Source organism: Haplochromis burtoni, unplaced genomic scaffold (genome assembly GCF_018398535.1).
Source record: "Haplochromis burtoni strain Fernald_Lab_line unplaced genomic scaffold, NCSU_Asbu1 Contig_441, whole genome shotgun sequence".
In the NCBI taxonomy this organism is placed as follows: Eukaryota; Metazoa; Chordata; class Actinopteri; order Cichliformes; family Cichlidae; genus Haplochromis; species Haplochromis burtoni.
This window is the reverse complement of record NW_024582802.1, coordinates 436,082-451,576: the sequence shown is the minus strand read 5'-3', so window position 1 is coordinate 451,576 and position 15,495 is coordinate 436,082. Positions and strand designations below refer to the sequence as shown.

Sequence of the window (15,495 nt, the reverse complement as noted above, 5' to 3'; positions counted from 1 at the left end):
CACACACACACACACACACACACACACACACACACACACACACACACACACAGCCTGTCCTTTAGTTCCATCTAAAATTGCTCATATCTCCTCTACTGCGTGAGAGAAATGTAGTTTCCTCCTCCACCCCCTCCTCTTCCCCTGATCTCGCTACTTCGCTTCATTTTTCCCTCTCCCCCTTGTCTCTTGTGACTCTGAGTCTCTGCACTGTGTGTGAGAGACAGATTTTATAAAGAAAGAGTAAGCAAGTAGGAAGCAGAAGTAGGAAAACTGCATGACAATGACATCGACAGAAAAATATATGAGTAAAAGCAATGTTTGTGCATGAGGGTGAAAGAAAGAAAAACGAAAGAGAAAGAGAGAAAGAAATAAAAAGTGGCAGGGGCTCCTCTGATCACTAGTGTGGTGTCCTACTTACTCTGCAGCACACCCAAATAACAACCCGGAACTGTGATGTTACAGTATATAACCAGCATACACACTTACAAACACAGACACAGTGAACATCATTACATCGTGTACAGGCACACGCCTCCATCTTTACAATACTAAAATAACACAAGAGGTGTGACATATATATAAGTTGCACAAACACCTCAGTGGAGGTGACACCGTCTGTTTTATTTTGTTCATGTTTTAGTGACCTTTAAGTCACTCCAACATTGTACACTTTATTTGAGTAAATAACACCCTAATTAGAATTAGAGGAAGAAATGTTGTGGCGAGTCTTAGTGACAAAGGAGCACTCGGGTTCCTATTCCTTATGAAGCTGCAGCTACAAAGATGCGTTCATAGACGTGTGATATGCATATTGCTGATGTATCCCAGTGAACATTTTTCCGTGGCTCCATTTGAAAAACTCCTTGAGAAAATGCAGTGGGGACTCTTAAACCCGTAACCTGCTCTGTTGGCAATAAACACTGAGAGAACAAAGAATTTGAATGGCAATTATTTTTTTGATGGCTTTGCTTTGAAAAGCATTAACAGATAGACTGTTGCTATGAAGATGCAATAGAAGGGATTTTTTCCCTCTGCTGTGATAAATGGAGTGCATTTGGTGGTTGACAAATTCTGACTCCATACAGCCATTTCTACACAGAACTCATTTATTAAGGCACCTCATGCATTACTTCTCTTACGGTTCTGTGGAACCGAATACTGTTGATTCATTAGTCAAGGTGTTGCTAACTGGCAGCATAAGTTGATGATCTCGTATTGCCAGATTTCACCTACCAGCAGCTAAAACTCTGCTACTTGCATGCAAACCCTGCCTGTGGTGAACTTGTGCAAAATAATATATCAAAGATGTGTTTGTGTAGGCCAACTTAAAGTGACTAATACCTCGGAGTGGATACTGTATGTGTTAGCGTGATCTCCTTGCGATGGACTGGTGACCTGTCCAGGGTTTACCGGCGTATCTGTATAGCGCCAGTTCATCATAGCACAATACTCATCTCAAGGTTCTTTAGGCTCGGGCCACACAACCAGAAAACCCTGCGTTGCAAGCTCCAATTATAGAAATCATACATGCCCTCTAGCAAGCTCTGCATTTGGGGGGATTTAGTCTGAAGTTCCACAGCCGTTACCCAAACCTTCTAGTCCATAGGTGTCAAACTCTGGCCCGCGCGCCAAATTTGGCCCGCAGCCTAATTACATTTGGCCCACGAAGCCACACCAAATTACTATTAGAGCTGGCCTACTGGTATTATACAGCTAATATATATATTGTTTATTATTAAGCTTTGCTTGTTCCATATTCAGTTTTTCAGCAAAACGTGTTTTAGTCCATAAGAAAAGATTCATTCTTATATCTGGAGGAATAAATATATTTCAATAAATATTAACGTTAGCCCGCAACTTTGTTCCAGTTTTGAATTTTGGCCCACTGTGTATTTGAGTTTGACACCCCTGTTCTAGTCTATTTGAAGTCGCAGTTGTAACAGGTACCAACTGGAGCTGCTATAACTTCCAGCTCCACCTGGGGATTCCTAGCAGTTCCTGAGCCAGCAGAGAAATATAATTCCTCCAGTCTTGGGCTGGTTCTGGGGCCTTCACCCAGGTGGATAGACAAGGGAATTCACATCAAGTACCTTGTAGGCTTCCTCAATGTGGAGGAGAAGCAGTTTTACTCTGGGCTCTTATAGTGGATTTTAAAGAATAAGCTTGGTCAATCTAGCTATCTAATTTGATAATTTGCTCATGTTCATGACTCTGTTCTTGTAGTTGTTACCATAATATGCCATATGCTCCCCGTTTTGTGAACAAAATTCCAAGAAGCTTTAAGTCCTTCACCTCCCCACCTTCATCTGAAGGAAACCCGCCTGCCTCTTTCAAGTAGAGAAGCACTTTGGTGATGTTGAGCATTCCAGCTGTATGACTGTCAAGTCAGCACTGAAGAACCTTGTGCGATGATGCCAAAAGGACATCACTGCATCCCCATCATGTTTCTTTTCTAACTTACACTAGACCTTGAAATTCTGTCCATAAATAGGAAGCAGAGTGTTTTAATAGCCTCACATAGTGCCTGCAGACAGTCGTGTTGATAATAAAATTATTACAATTTAGACTTCCGACTCGGATTTCACTGCAGAATGCCTTGCTTAAAGTGCTGTAAGAATTTATTTAGAAAAGAGACACCATTTTAAGGTAGAGGTAGTCAGACAGGTTTCCATAATATGTCACAGGCTTTATGGAAAGCTGTAATTTTCCTGGAACTTTAAATGTAACCCAAAGTGCAAAATTGTAAAAATATACCTTTCATTTGTTCTTCCTCTCTTTCCCGTTGTTAAATTTGCCTTTAATCACCTCCTCGCTGCAGCTACCGAGAGCTAAAAGGTAGACTCTCAATTCCCTCAGCTCTCCTTTCTTTCCTCACCACCCGGCCCCCTCACTTTAAGGTGGTCTCACACACACATGCGCACGCACGGTTAGAGCTACTGTTGAGATCCATCAGCAGGAAAGGGCAGCTCCCCTGAGCTTTTGCTTTTCTTCTTTCCTCTATTCTTCACCCGCTCCTCAGACTTTTTTCCCTGTCTTTCTTCCCTCCGTCCTTTCAGCTCCTCATATCAAGGCAGGCCCAGAAACACATACAATGACAAAGTGAGAGAAACCACACGAACATGGTGTCTCGCTAGCTTCCTGTCATGTTGCCATAACATAATTCAAGTGTCATCAAGACCTCACAACACTTCATTTGCATTTGCTTGATCTCTATTCCAAGCATAGAGGAAGCCAATCAAAACATGGCCGTGGATGGGCTCTTCCTGAATGAAATGCAGACTGCAGAGTTAGCAGGGGAGACATGGAACTTATTCTCCTGACTCAAATAATTTACCTGGCATTTGCTTAAGAAAAGACTAATTATTATTTAAAGGTCTTCCTTGACTTTCTGTATGTCTAAAGCAAAAACAGATATTGTTTGCTATGTCCTCTTAGAGGGATGTAGCAAAAAATGAGGTACTTCACAAAGGAAACACACACGTTGCCACTTCTAACAGAAAATATGTGTGTTGGAGAATGGCAGCTTGACAGTTTATTCAGTTTGCTGCACGGAGCCAAGGAACTGGAAGTTTAAAAGGAATACAGAAACCAGTCTCACCAGTTTGCAGGCAAAAAAATAAATAAATACACATTTATAGCACAGCAGATTCTTTTTGAAGAATTCAGATTTGAAAAAAATGAAAGGATTTAGTACAGGTGTCACGAAGTTTGAGTTTATTTGAAGAAGGTTCAAAATGGCAGAGCTGAATGTAATTTTTATTTCTTATTGCAAAAGAAATACATCAAATCAAGTGTTTACCTCATTTATCCTTCCACTGTAGAGTGTATTCACATAAACAGGACATTTAAATAATTTGAGACTGCGTTTAAATCTTCCAAAAAGACATACAAGAGAATAACAAGTGGTGTGTGCTGTGTGATACTATACTACTAAGAATGTTGAGCCTTAGTGTGAGTGAAAATTTAGTATTTTCAGGTATCGTCTGTTAATTTACATTAAATTGCAATAAAAGGTGGCAGACTAAATGCTGACGTTGATGCAGTGTTCCATCTTTTATATACAGTCTATGGTAACACCGCAGTGATAATCTTATAATGCTGTGCCACTAAAGGAACAATAAGGTACTTTTGTATCTCGATTCGCTGTGCTTACATGTTCAAAAGGTTTTAAGTACAACACTGTTAATTATTCCATTGGATCTCTTATTTGTAGCAGACTGTAACTGAGAATGATGGGAATGTCCTAAGTTATTAACCTAAGTGGGCAGAAGAAAAAAGCTCTTCTAGTCTTTGGAAGCTTTTCAAAGAATGAGATAAATTAATGTGATAAACTACTTTTCGTATGGTATCCAATTGAAGTTCAGAAATATACTGAAATTTGAAAATAAAAATGTCAACCTCAGAGTGGGACTAGAGCAAAGGTCAGAGATTCATCAGAGATGAACAAAGAATATCTGCTTTGGTGTGATGAAAATCTGTTATACACATGTTTAAATATTTCCAAAGATCAACAGACTCAAACTTTTAGCCCCAGAATCAGTCGACATAGCTAAGAAAATTAACTGAAGTAACACAAGCAGAGATTTCCTGACTTAGCCTGCAGTATGAGTCATACTCAAAAAGTCTTTAAATCTCATAGTTCTTATAACAGGTTTCTCTCCTTGGACTGATAAAGGCCCATTTCAATTACATGCTTGTGTTTGCAGACTCCAATCCACAGCGCAGATAACCCTGACAAACTCATACTCAGACTTTAGGAAGGACGACCCCAGAGCCGTAGAAGATAAATGGGACTCACCATGGCTACAAGTAGTCATTTTATAACATAAGTAGCTGAACACAAGTTTCCATTCACTGTTCACTGAGTTCCCCTTATTTACCCAGGATGAGCATTTAGTCATATTACTGTTACTACTTTACTGCACTGTAGAAAGATCTGAAATCATTCTGACATATATACTGCACAAAATTCAAGATTCTCACAATGACACTCCCTGACTAAACTAATAATATTTTATTCAGTTTTTTTTATATGAACCATAGTTTTGACTGCTGCTGTCAAAACAAGCCAAAGTTAACATTAAAAACGTCCACGTTAACCTAAACCAAAATCCAATCAAGTCATTTTCATCCCCCAAACAAAAATTAAAATTACTTATATAAAATAAGGAGAATAAAGTCAGAAAATAAAGCTAGCAGTAGAAATCAGGACTCTGACATTTTGTTCCACGCAGGATACAAACATCAGTCAACTGGTATTTATAGACCTACAAAGTCTGTATTAAAAAGCTGGAGGTGGCATTAAGTAGCAGCGTTACCCGCTGGGAAAACCTGCGTCTTGCACTTTGTCTTGCTCTTTTCCCCCACCTGCTTTCAGGTGCAGTATATGTAATAAAAACTAATTGGTCAGCGTTTGGAATGGAGATACAATTTACATGTGTATGTCCTATGGGTAATTATCTGAGGGCCATAAAGGTCCATATGTGCCCCTAAGCAGTAAAAGGTAAATGTGTACACCATCTTCACTATATTTTAAGGCACCCCTGCACTAGATGGTCAGAGTTAGCAATTAGCTGGAGTACAGGAGTATTTGACAAAACAAAAGGTTATGCTATGAATTTTGCTGAGTGTGCAAAATGTGTCATTTTTTTGTTAACACGTTTAATGTAAAATCTTTAATTTGATACTTGCTAATGACTTTAGCTATAGTGCGTCTTCTCTGCTACCACACAAATTACAGTATCAGTTGGATCATTAATTTACAGCACATTTTGGGTCATCTCTGTTTTCTGCATTGCTGTCATAGGTGAAAGTCTGCTCTGTTACTCTTTAGAAGAATAATCTTAAAACTTGTGATTTCAGTTTTTGTTCACACTCAGACAGGCTGCTTGAGTCTGTTTGCTTTTAGCTTATTGCTAGTCTTCCACATTAAAGATGAAATACACCAAGACCAACATGGTGTTTTCTGTTACCATGACATTTTAGGTTAGTGTGACCTACAAAATATAACCTCTGTCTATTTTCCACATGTCCACTTAAATGTTCACTGAGGAAATGGCTTTATCAGCCATCGTCAACCACTGCGCACAGTCCAGGTTTCCTCTGGCTCTGAATGGCCCTCAAGATGTGAGCAAATTCAAATGAATGACAGCAACATCTCTTGGCCACTCAGGCTAGAATGAAGACTGAGCTGCAGGGAACAAGCAAAAGGAGAGAAATGAGCAGGATAACAAAGAAAGAGATGGAGAGAAAAGGGTGGGTGACTGGGCCAGAATCTGGATATGCTGGAGAAAAGGAGACAGGAAAATAAGAGCAGAGGCAAACGAAAAGCAGACGAGTGGACCAGCCATAAGCATAGGGGAAACCAAGGAATGAAGGAGGAGGAGAGAAGCTGAAAGGGCAGAGGAGATGAGAGAGAATAAAGCCAAGGGGAGGGAGAAGATGAAAGGAGACAGGGAGACAACCAAACACAGATGTGATCAAATATATATAAGAAATGTACAACGAAAGGATGAACCTGGCGCCCCTTAGAGTCTGATGCAAGGAAAGAGAGATGGGGAGAGAAAGCATGAGAGAAAGTTGAAGCCTAATGCTCACCGAATAACTAATGCAAATATCAAATTGACTGTTAAATGAGTTCATATTTTTAGGTTGATTCAGAAGCACATTGTAAAACATACCTTATCATTATATTAAAGTGAAATCTCATTGTTAGATCACTTTGAAACCTATAAAAATTAGTTGTTCTAACTTGACGTCCTTTGAATTGAAAGCATAATTGCAATGCAAAGACACTGCGAGCAGCTTAAAGCCGTCTTTGTAATGACTGGTATAAAAGAAAGGAACGGCTGCAGCTGAAAATCCTTCAAACATAATTAGTTTTTCTCGGTTGGAATCAGTATAAGTGAAAATACAACAGCTTTACAAAACTGGCCATATAAACCACTCAAGCATTACAGCAATATCAACTGTGATATTGGCTCCCTGTGTGAGGCCAGATCACCTTTGACCCCTTGGAGGCAGGAACTCTGAGGACTGTTTTGTCGTGCCATTGCAGCAGATTCTTTGGATCCTGTGGGTTGTGGGGTGGATCATCCTTGTTATGCCACTTCTAAAGAAGGCTCAGTCAGCCTGGGCTGGGTCACGCACCTCGGGCTCTCTTTCATGTTTCTTAAGTCGCGCTTTAACAGTTTTTGCGGCATTTTGGTACATATCGTCTTGCTGGGAGAGGCTGCTGTTGCCATGGGTGTGTTTGTGTGTGCTTGGCTTGTAACTGTATTTATGTGGGTGGTAGGTGTCAAAGTAACTTACACGTGAATGCCAGGACCCAAGGTTTGCCAGCAGAACATTGCATTGTAACTGGTAGTCAGTATTTTTCTACTGCAAAAGTGCTTTAATGTTAAGATTGATTGGAACTGAACTACCAGAAACAGTGGCACAAGTAGCATATTTCAAATCAAACCAAAAACTAGAACGCTTCAAAAATATTTTTAACTAGGCTAAACCACCAAAGAAATATCCAATCAGAATACTGCTTAATATTGTTAGAAGAAAGTAAAAGAAGATAATTTGTTACAGTTTATCATTATCAATGCTTTTTTTTTCTCTGTAGTTTTTTCACACTAAAAACTACTTTTGGGTGCTTGGTTAGCAGAGACGGATGTGCCTCACTTTTACCATAACCAGGTCTGAAAAGGACGCCTTGTACCACCAGTGCAATAATATACATCCTGGGAACGAGAACAGGCTCTTGCATCTTTTTACTTCAAAAATCGATATAGGGTAATCAGTTTACTCAGGGCCATGTGAACATTTGCTTTTTGCTTTAACTTGGAGATCTAGCGGGCTGCGCCAGTTAACCAATCTCCAGCTTTGAATAAGTCACATCTGATGATTCATTAACTGTTCATTTTGACAGTCATTTCTAGCTTGGTGAGCCAAGTATGGATGCAAAAAATAAGTACCGTTTAAATTATGTGACATCTTGCTGGCGTTCCTGGTGGATATGAGATTATTTTCTCAGTATAGGTGCTGTTGGTTGAACCTGTGAAGTGAAGTGGAGGACCAGAGATACTTGTTGCCATATACGTCTGCCAAAGGCTCTCCGGTGTTGCATGGTTTCTGCGGTGCATACTGTATCTCGTGTTATATTTAGTTTTGTATTTTACGGTGCCAAAGAAATAGCTCATGAGCTAACCACAGTAGCAATGCCAGACTCCTTCCTCTCTGCCTCCTCTTATCTGTTATTCTGAAAATCTCAGTGTTTACGACAAAGTAGCCCAGTAGTTGGCTCATTTGTGCTCCCTACAAAATCTGGTGGAGCATCTCACAGTAATCTCGCTCTAGAGGCTATATGAATTTGTGTTTCTCTTTAGAGGTTGCAGACACTCATCTCAGTCCATTTTCCTTTTGAAAAACACCCACAGCTGTGTCCCTCTCTTATCTCAGCCTGTGTATCTCATGAGGGTGCAAAGGTGATCACAGCAAATACGCACAAGATGACAGTGAACTGAGTTTTGAATACCATTCCATTTTCTTTCTTTTTTTCTGCTGACTACATTCCCATTTTACTCTCCAAAAACAGCTTGAAGCAGGCATTTCTCCTGTGCTGGCACAGCACTCACACAAAGCAAGAAGAAAGGTGCCATGTGAAAGTAGATCGAGGGTGAAAAAGCAGTAGTCAAAGTCGGGCTACGCTCGCTGATGTGATGAGCCTACTGACAGTCTCAAATTTCCCAGAAGGCAATTCACACATGCACACACACACAATCACACTTCTTCATTTGGAATTATTTCAGTCTCATTCTAAAACAGGAGGCGCAGCATCTAAAAGCACGACTCTTGCACGAGCATGAAAGTAAAACTCCAAATTAAACTCAGCTGATTTCAAAGTAATTATAAAATTATCCCAGCTCCTTCTACACGTGCAGAGGCACAGCGAGGAAGATCAGCTGCGGTGCCTCGGCAACTCCATTACCTTGGCTCGAGTTAATTAATTGCATGTGACAGGCAGAAGTATAAAGGTGAATGAATGTGCCCCTCATCTACATCATCTCCAAAGTCATTTACTAATACAGTCTGTGATCGCTGGCCCTGATGTCAACACGAAAAGAATGTTGATGTTGAAAGATACTGCAAAACCCTGCATCACGTTGAGTGATGAAATCTCTCCAGTAGCTACAGACAGCATCGACACCAGAGTGAAGAAGAAAAAAGGGAATGTATGACTACAAGGACAATAAGCTTCAAACCCGTTATTTCTGGGTCATGTTAGTAAAGCATTGGATCGTACATATAGGTGTGCTTTCCCTTTTCTCACGTTACAGAAAAAAAAATCACTTACTTGCATTAAGAACATTTGTACCAGAATCAAAGAAAAACCACCACATGGGGCTGCTTGAATCTTTTAAAAAGGACCTCAAATCAACACGCGACTCTTCATTATTATGCAGAACAACAACCAGTACATATTAAAATTCTTCAAGACCTTTTTTGTCATTATTGTTAATGACTATTCTGTTTGTTTATGATTTCCTTCTTTGACTATTGTGCAGTCAAACACAGGCAGCCCCTTTTCTTTGACTCTTTCAGCGACAGTAAAGGCATTCATTAACTCATTATACATATTAAAGACACAGCAGGCTTCCGTCATGAATGCGTAAAAATAAAAGTAACTGTAGATTTCAGTGTGTGCTTGTTTGTCGGAGTCAAAACTTAATAAATTGAGTGAACTCAGCACGTGCTATTCAGACAGAAAGACACGAAGCAAAAGGACTGCAGGAAGTGAAAGGAAAGCCACTTGTTGCTGCTGAATTAGCCTTTCAGCTGTTTTTTAAAGAAAAAACAAGTTATTGCTTATGTTAACAAAAAAAATTGTAAAAATTTAACTTACAAAAAAAGGCGCTCCTTCCTACCCAGGGTAAACTTGAAAAAGATGTTGAAAACACAACTTTCCTCAAAACAATGTGAAGATATGGCTCAAAAATTGAAAAGTAAAAGGCCATCTTTTAAGATCACCAAAAAGACATTTAGAAAAAGACAGCCCTTTTCATCCAAGTTTCTTTGAAAAGATAAAGGGCACACTTCCTCCTCAACAGCTCTGCAGACTCCTCAGGCAAACAGCAGATTCAGCCAAAGACCTTCCTGTGATGTGACCTTGTTAAACACTACATCACAATGCTGTTGTAGCATGTGGGAACCATAAGTTGTGATTGTCCCGAGGCTTGTACAAATGAGCTCCCCGTTCAACACACACTGAGCAGAACCACATCAGAATAAATGTACATATGCATTTAATATTTTAACAAATGCTGCTGAGTAACATTACCTTGTATAACTGGAGTGGATGTCTAACACCACCTCACAGCCAAAAAAGCTTGTTCTTTTTAAAAAGAAGGAAACATAAAATGTGTTTGTAATTTTATAAAAAATATAGTTAGGTGTCTAATTAAATGTAGCATTACTTTAGTAGCCCCCAAAGTCAAGCTTAGCATCAATCCTGGTGGATCAGCTGACACCTTTCTCCATATCCAATTGATAAATTTCATATATGGCCAACTCTTTGACCTGCTTTAGCTTGCCTATGATTACTCCACACTCCAACCCACTATGCAAACCACCACCACTCCAGTCTTTCATGCTTGGTTAGGCCCAGTCACACCAGTCTAGAGACCAGTCGGCAACTGTCTGGAAACCACCTGTAACCAGGGAAACGCCTATGGGTACATCACTGTTGCTAAGTTCTAAAGACTTTAATGAAGCCAAATTTTGATTGGGTCTAAAATGCAGTGTTAACAACATACATGCATGTGTGGTACACAAATATGCAACTTAATAATCAGCTTCATTTGTTAAATTCAAAGATTTTGAATTTTATTTAACAAACTATGATCCAAAAAATGAAACCCTTGTGTCAGTGACTAACATCTTTACACATTTGATCTGGTGTTGAACCATTGTATTTGACTTTGATGGAGATCATTTACCTGGAACAAAGCTCCCCTGGACAACATCCTTATATGCCCACCAACCGTCATCAAGCTTGGATGTAATAGGCTGAGCTGCAGGGAAAAAGAGAAGGAGACAACATTTTATAGCACTTTCACGCATCAATCCCACATCAGTTTGACTCTGCTTAACCTACAGACTGGAATGAAATAGGTTACGCAAACACTGTTAACGCCTCTGCAGCTGTAACACTGCAGACAATGACATGGACGTCACTACCTGACGCAACTCCCTCCTCCCTAAATAGTCCACAACTTTAGTAAATTTAGCACTACTATAAATCAACTACTATAAAAAAAGTGTACCCCTTGTTTTGTACAAAATGATCTGTATAATATAGAATCTGAGGATAAAAAGATGGAGTAGTTAGTGCTGTTCCCTCACAGCACGAAGGTCCTGTATTTGACTCCACCACCTGCATGTAGGGCTGTGCAATATGACCAAAATCTCATATCCCAATATAAGACATTTCTCATCCCGATAACGATATATATCACAAAATTGTGCTTTTTCTGTCAATTCTGTGAATCTCAGGCAACTCAACTTGTGTGAAGTGTTTTCAGCGGGACGTCGTGTACCTGGAGTCGAGTGTTTTGACCAATGTTTATATATTTTTAGATATAACCTGTAAAGGCCGCCATTTTCTTTGTGAGTATTTATTACACGGCGTGCTGCTGGTAAAAGCCTGTTCTAACGTTTGAGTCTGAGGTTTATTTTGAGCACCTGACGGCTCTTTTTTGCTTCTCATCCATAAACTCTATCCATACTCTTCTACAGGATTCTTGCATAGGTGGTAGAAGAGGTTTGTCATGTTTGAGTCTGTGGTGGGGATCAGTTTGCAGCAAAATTTGCATAGTACAGCTTTCTGGTCCGTGTCAGACTTTTCATAATCAAACCATGTCCAAGCTACAGAGGTAGCCCCTCGTTTAGGAATAAGGTCCTTGATTTGTTTTGACTGGTCCTTCTGTTTGGAGCTACCTGGTTCTGCCTCATCTTCACTGGCCATGCTGGTATTCTCTGTCCCTGCATCCACATAGTGACCCATCCAAACGATGAAAAATTATTGCCGTAAACAGTGTATTTTGCAACACCACGAAACAAACGATAGTGTATAATATGAAACGATAAATGTTTTCATTTCCTCATCCAATATATTTCATCATATCGCACAGCCCTACCTGCCTGGGTTCTCTCCAGGTACTCCGGCTTCCCCCCACAGTCCAAACACATGCAGTTAGTGGGGTTTGGTTAAAGGGTGATTCTAAATTGCCCATAGGTGTGAATGTGAGTGTGAATCTGTGTTGTCCCTACATCACATTGGCAGATTGTCCAGAGTGTACTCTGTCTAGGGCTGGGCGATATGGCCTAAAATTCATATCGCGATATAATCTGAAGCACGTGCGGTAACGATATATATCGCGATATATTCTTTTCTTCTGTATAACGTATTTTCCATACTATAAGGCACACTTAAAATCCTTTAATTTTCTCAAAAATCGAGAGTGTGCCTTATGTATGAATTCTGGATGTGCTTACTGACCTCGAACGATTTTGGCGTGCAGAAATCTGTTAAAAAATGTTTTGATCGATTGTCAGAGCATTACGGCTGCCGTAGTGAGGAACTTCGCGGAGTAATCTTGGTCCAAAACTCCGTCCGCTTCAGGTCCCAAATCAAACGAACACTGAGAGTTAAAAACGGTCTACATTCTTTCATCTTTAATAAAATCATCAGCATTGCTGCTTTAGCAGGCGTAACAATTAAGTTTAACATCCATGCATCCATGAAAACAGAATTTATTAAATTTAACGGAGTTAGAAGTTAACAGAAAGTTAGCTCGCTAGTTTCCACCTAAACATAACATACCATGTTCTGACTGAGAGATTTTTGAAACTAATTCAAACGTACAGCTCTGCTATCACTTCCAACATAAATGAAGACAGGAAACTAAACAGCAGTGGCATTTGCAGGGTTACTGAAGTTGGACTACCTGGTATATAATGTTGTGCTACATGATTGCTAGCAACACAGCTATGTTAGCATAACATTAGCACAGTGAAGCTGGAGGATGAACGCCAACTTTTCTTCCACTCGATAAAAGTTAACGTGAGGGATTCTGGTCATTAAGGACAAATGTAATCGCATAGCAGGATGCTATACACGGGCCAAACTTCAGTCAGGGGAACAACTGAGATTATTCATCCACAATACGAGGTTAGTTATTAATATACTGAACAACATGGGAATAGAGCAGCTGCGAGAGAATTCAACATTAATGAATCAATATTACGGAAGTGGAGGAAGCGCAGTTTTTGGCTTTTCACCATATTTCAAAAGTGCTTCATCTCTTTGCTATGACTGTCGCCCGGCATAATTTGCAGATGATAATGGTTGGATGCTTCCGACCAAAACAGGCGCAGCTTGATTACATCATCAACATGCGCTATCGCAATAGACCGGTATAGTCAAAATCTCTATTGTTGGCCAAATTTATATCGTTTCTATCGTATATCGTTTCTATCGCCCACCCCTAACTCTGTCTAATACTGAGAACTGAAGACATGAATGGGAAACAAACAGTGCAGAGAGACAACAGCAGCCCAGCGGAAGGTATCTAAGGCACAAACAGATGTAAGTGTTGCAGCAGAGGCTGATGAGAAACAGGAAAAACAGGAAAAATAGTAAGAAGTGAACTGCAGTTGTTTTGTTCATCCAATTCCCTGCATCACGAAAAAAGAAAATGTAGTATGGTCCCAGGATAAAAAAAAAAAAACTGGCTTCACTCTGGCCCTGGCTTCTGTCATTCGAAAAGAACTGCATCTGATCGTGCCAGCAATTATTTGGCTCCTATATGTATAACTTGGAAAACTAGAAATGCATTAATTGTAATTTTTAATTTTCTTGGCCAATCCTGGTTTCCTGTTTTGCTCCTGCCAATTCCAATTTTGGCTAATTTAGATCTTTCAAGAACTACAATCCACTGCTTACATAACTTTAAGATTTCGTTAACAGAATTTTCAATTCATGTACACAATAAAACAATGATTTCTATTGTTTTCTATGACTGCAACCAATTACAGTGACTATCAAGCAAATCTCACGAGTTAGTCCAGGTTACTGGAAAGGGCTTTTCATATAAATAACATCCAGTGGCAGTGAGAACACTATCCTTTGGTTTGAGTTTGTTTCTGTGCTACTTTAACTTTTTATTAGCTAGCTAGCTTTGGCACTCCATCCTCTTTTCCATTTTCCTCTTTTATCGCAGCAAAAATGCCAAAGTTTGAGCCTTAAAATCACACTCCAAAGCAGGTTTTTGACATTATCGTAGCTGCCTCCATCTTTTATACTTTCTGTTTATTATCATCTATCATAAGAATCGCATATTCTTCCTGTTTTAGTAAGGTCTCAGTCACACAGGTCTAGAGACCAGTCAGCAATTCCCAGCAATGTCTCCTCTCAAGAGAAAATTGTATATCAACCAGTTAGCCTTACCACTGAAATCAACACATTTCAAAAGGTGGAACTTTTAGTTTGGAGGCAAATGGTCTCCAGTTGCACTTTGTATCAGTCTTTTTCAAGTTTCACTATGACTCAGTGGTTAGTTACCGAACATTTGCAGATAAGTTGATGTCTTCCATGCAAACTGTGTAATCGCAATCGCAAGAAGGTTTTCAGTGCACTACCTCTTTCCAAATGATTTCACCTAGCAACAGCAACCACTCTCCCAGAACCACTCACCAATTCCTCAGGGAAAACTCATTTTTCCCTAGCAACCACTGGTTGCCAGGCGGTCACTAACCGTTCCCTAGGCCTGTGTAGCTGTGCCCTGAAGAGTAGCTACCTCCAACATGTGTGCCAAAACTACTACATCTGTTCACTGGAAACACTGGCACCAGATTGATGTCCAGTCCCAGGTAGACAGCAAACAAGTTGGCCCAGCTGGGAACAGTGTTGTGTTCAATATTATTAAACTGGGAAACTGGGAATGCATACAGACAAAGTAAAAACTCAAATTATACTTTAAAGCTAATATTATAAACAGCACACATTTCTAACAAACTTAATGCTAGCAAACTGACATGTCCTAATCTAATGATCACATTAGGAGTAAAGGTGACAAACATGCTGCATAAACAAGTTGAAAGTAGTAGAACTTTGACAGTCTGGCAGAAAGTACAGCAAAAATAGCTGATATTTAAACTAGAGGGCTAAATGAAGAAAGCAGGTGCAGGTGTGCAAAGAGGGTGCAGTCAGCTGTTTGAAACACTGAGGATGTCTCGGGCACCTTCAATGTGCAATGTTTGGCTACAGTTAAATGGTATGTTTTAAAGTAAACATGAGAGACAGGTAGGGAAAGAAATAAGGGATTATGTCACCATGACAGATAAATGAACCAGAGTCCTGTAAATGATTTGAGGAAATATAATAACTATAAGTACTAGAATTTCATTCATCCAAAACTCTTGAGACCAGCCTGCAATCACAACTCA

At 39.8% G+C, this 15,495-nt stretch overlaps 1 protein-coding gene across 1 annotated transcript in view; it reads right to left on the bottom strand.

Annotated features, from left to right (window-relative positions):
* Nucleotides 1–2,223: 2,223 nt before the first annotated feature.
* The window catches only part of LOC102311041 (cytosolic phospholipase A2 gamma), a 40,021-nt gene continuing 26,749 nt past the window's right edge, over nucleotides 2,224–15,495 (bottom strand). Inside the window, exon 15 of the mRNA XM_005945674.3 lies at nucleotides 2,224–11,060. The gene's annotated coding sequence lies outside the window, so the exon portion shown is untranslated. The remainder of the gene's footprint in view (nucleotides 11,061–15,495) is intronic.